The following is a 4003-nucleotide window of genomic DNA, read 5'->3' on the forward strand; positions in this document are numbered from 1 at the left end:
CTTTCCCTCTAAGTTGGATTGTATTTCTCTTTTTACCTTTGATCATAAAGCCTCCTTCTATATTTTTTCCCTCTCTCTTTTTATATAGCCATAAGAATATGATGTTGTGGGGGTGTTTGAGTCTCTGTGTATGTGTGTATAATGAATGATGTTTAATGAATGGAACATTATTGTCATTTAGAAAATTGTGTAGTTTCTCTCATGCCTTTTGGGTTATTTTTGATGGATGAGATTTGGCCCTGTAAGTGATATCACCACAGTTGGAATATGAGGGTTCTTTGACCCCTTTTGATATTTGGTTCCTGGTTTAAATTGTGCACTTACCCCTTAAAAAAGGAGGTGGGTTAAGAGGAAGAATTAGTAAGTAGGCATTTGACAGGCATGTTGACTATACAAAGAAATGTATAGTAAGATGAATCTCCTTGAAAGCAGGTAACATTTTTTGCTTTCTCTGCAGCATCTTTCACATGGTAGACAATGTGTAGTGGTGTGGGGTCAGTGAGTCTCTCCCATGGCATTCATCCACAGCAGTTTCATACCTAGTATCAAAATAAAAGGAAACAAGAATGCAGCTCTTCCTAAATAAATCATGATTGGGAACATCTACAGTAAGGTTTTAACAAACTGAATGTATAATTTTTTACTCATTTTTCAAGTCAGGAATGTTTTTCCATAGGACAAAAAGTATTTTGAATCAGGTAGTAGACCACCAATCTCTGGACATTCACCCTCCCCTCCCCCAGGGCTGTTTTTGGTTTGTTCCGCCCCCCACTTTTTTTTTCTTTCAGCTTGTCTGCTGGCTGTTAGCAGTGACAGACGGTCCTGATATACTGTTGGGCAGAAAATCTGCTAGTTTTTATTTGGCATAATAAATGGTTGAAAACAGTGATATTTTGTTATAGTTCTAATAAAGCCAACACCTGGCGATTCTTACAGTACATTAATTTTAAGCTCTGGAAACAAATCCCTTAGTATACTGGGCACTGTAAAAGTCCCTGGAAAATATGAAGAAAATCCTAACTATTAGGCACACATAAGATAGAAATCACATATTGTAACTTTCCTGAGAGTACATAACGGATGCAGCTCAGTTTTTCAGGGATAATCTCTCCATGCAGTTTTCTGTCCTGTTGGTCTGTTTCCTTCCCCATCCCTCACATTGGTGGAATAAGTGAATCAATCAATTTCTTAGTGGCAGTCACTGGAGAGACTGCCTCCAAATAATAATTCTTCCCCAAGTTTGTTTTCTAAATTAAAATGGAATCTTTCCTATTACATCTTTTGTGTGATCATGATTAGAATAATATTTCCACTTGTACAAATTTTCATATCAGCTGGTTTTTGTCATAGGAAGCAACAGCAGAGGAATGCTTTCTTCCTTGCTGTGATACCTAATTTTGGAAGGTACGCTGATTTCAGAATGTTTGATGTAGAAAATGGTCTCATATTACAGAAACACTTAGTAAAAACTTGCTAAATGTTCTCTCCAGGTTCTTGGTTCAGCATTATTTTGTTTTGTTTGCATCTTTTGATCTATCTAGACTGTTTTTCTCACTTGCCGACATTTCCATAAGGTAGAAATTTACAAATAAAACAGTACGGAAAATTCTGTTAGGATCTCTGTCTCTACTGTCCACCCAAATCTTCTGAGACTGAACTTTTTTAAAGAAAGTTGAAATACTGGCTTTTAATGAATCTTATTTTCTCATTACTGTTTTCTCTTAAGGGTTTTTAGATTGATTCAATTTCAAGCACACTTAGTCATATGTGTTTTAATAGCTTTTGAGTCATTTTATTTAAGAATGAACAAAGTATTGGTTTTTAATGTGTGTTTTTAGAAATAATACTCTATTTCTAACTCTCCCTCTTCTACAGAAAGGAGGGAGGAGGTATTTTATTGACCAAGAATATGCTATCACTGTCTTGGAACTTATATGCTACCTACCTCTCTAGTTTCTAGCCTGTCTACTAACACCGGCTTAGCTAACCAGATTTATAACAAGAGTTGATATGGTGTGTTGAGTTACTCCTCCTCCTCTTCCTTTCCCCACCTCTCATTTAACTAGCCCTATTCTGTGGTGAAAATTGCAGAATCATTTGGCTTTTCTTTTTTATTTACTGAAAGAAAAATTATTTTTAAGAACTGTGAAGAACCTGAGATTCTACCCTACTTGCAGATTAATAAGTTAATCTCCTACATTTTGATATTTGTTGCTAGATAGCTCATGGCATAGAATGCTGTATGAGCTTCAAGTTTGCACTGGTTCCCCTGCCTCTCCAGTTCTACAGGGGCCATGCAAAGGCATGTCCAGATTGGTGACATCCACAGAGCAGCTTGGTGTCAGAGCTAAGAAACCTCCAGTTTTATAGAGTGCTGCTAGCAAACCTGCTCAACCTTCACCCAGAGGGAAATGCTATCTTTATTAACCTGGTCAGGAATAAATCTGTTGTCTGCCTCCCAAGGGAGATATTGTTTCTACTATCTAAGGCTATATGCTATATTGACATATAGAAAAGATAATCTGAAAGAGTAATTGATAGATGTACAGAAACACGAGTCCCATGGATGATTGGCTCCTGTGCTAGGTAGAGGCAAAAAACTGTTTCCATCTATCTTTGTTTTGTTTGGCTTCTCCCAAATCAGAATCTACAAAAACTAGTTTAAATGTCAACATGAATTCCAGAGACACACAGATTCTTCCATGTGAAAACTGTTACTTTTGTTTGACAAGGCCCTGAACTAGTGGGTAGTTCGATTTGCTGGGACCAAGTCAGGTTCTCCAGAGTGTGCTTTCTGAGCAACCTATGCTGTTGTAGCACTGAGCACATTGCGTTGTCATTATTTTTGTTTTTCCCACTATACTGTGTACCTTTATGGAGTCAGAATTAATATTACTCCTTTTTGTACCTTTATATGTCAGGGTTGCCAATCATTGTAGTAGGTTCTCAGTCATTGTTTATTGAATGAGATGAGTGAATGAATAAATAAATGAGTAGAAATCTCTTTAATTTACATCTAGTTGATCTCTTATCTGTTCAGATTTCTTACCCCAATTTGAGACTTAGCCATTTGATAGAACATAAGGGGTCAGAAAATATTTGTTGACTGAATGGCTTAATCTTTGATATGACTCTTGTATTGGTTTTGAAATGCTGGGTTAGATGCAGAGTAAGTATCTTGTGTGAAATTGTTCCTAAACCTGAATTAACCCATCCATCGTCCTTTTCTCTTCAATTGATTGCTTTGATCTCTAGAACTTGTTTTCCTGATGTGGTCCTCTGTGTTCTCTAGAAAAATAAAAAAATTGAGTGAAATTTTGACTACCTACTTTCTAAAGTATATTTAAAAATTCTTTAGAAAAACTAATTTTATAGTGAGTTCACTTGTAGGGATCAGTTTGATCCTAATGTTCTCCCTTTTATGGCTTGTTTTATGTCTAAATGTGGATACAGTTTTGAGTAAAGTTATAACAAAAGGTGTGTTTACAAATCACTGTTGCTAGAAGACTCTGCAAAACTCTTGCCTACAGATGTGTGCTTCTTCAGCTGAGGATTTAACCTTGGCAGAGGCAGAGGCAGAGGCAAATGGAAACAGGCTTCCCATTTCTCAATGCCAGCATAAATGCTCCTCCACACATGCAGCCTCTGGAGTTCTGTTGTCCCACATTTAAGAAGCTTGGAGAGAAGCATTCTAAAAATTATTAGATAGTACTTGTGCTGTCTCTTTTGAGACATATGAATAAACATGATAATCAAAATTCTCTAATTATGTTAAACCAGAAATGAAGGAACTGTTTTGGCCAGTCTGTGTGTTCACATTTGTGCTGGGTTTATATGTCCTCGCCAAAAGTGTATTTAGTAGTATAAAGGAGAAAAATGATTCATAAGCTTTTTCAAATGCAGACCTACAGCTCTTTTATACTTAAATATATTCTCCTTAATATCATTAATTTGAACAGCTTTATGTGGTTTTCTAGGAATTCCTCAAAACAAGTTGAGGGAA

The 4003-nt window shown here is 36.3% G+C and overlaps 1 protein-coding gene across 1 annotated transcript in view; it reads left to right on the top strand.

Moving 5' to 3' along the window:
- Positions 1–4003, top strand: part of DDX10 (DEAD-box helicase 10) — a 230211-nt gene that overhangs the window by 60308 nt on the left and 165900 nt on the right. The window lies entirely within an intron of this gene.

This window comes from Pteropus alecto, unplaced genomic scaffold, assembly GCF_000325575.1.
Source record: "Pteropus alecto unplaced genomic scaffold, ASM32557v1 scaffold385, whole genome shotgun sequence".
Lineage (NCBI taxonomy): Eukaryota > Metazoa > Chordata > Mammalia > Chiroptera > Pteropodidae > Pteropus > Pteropus alecto.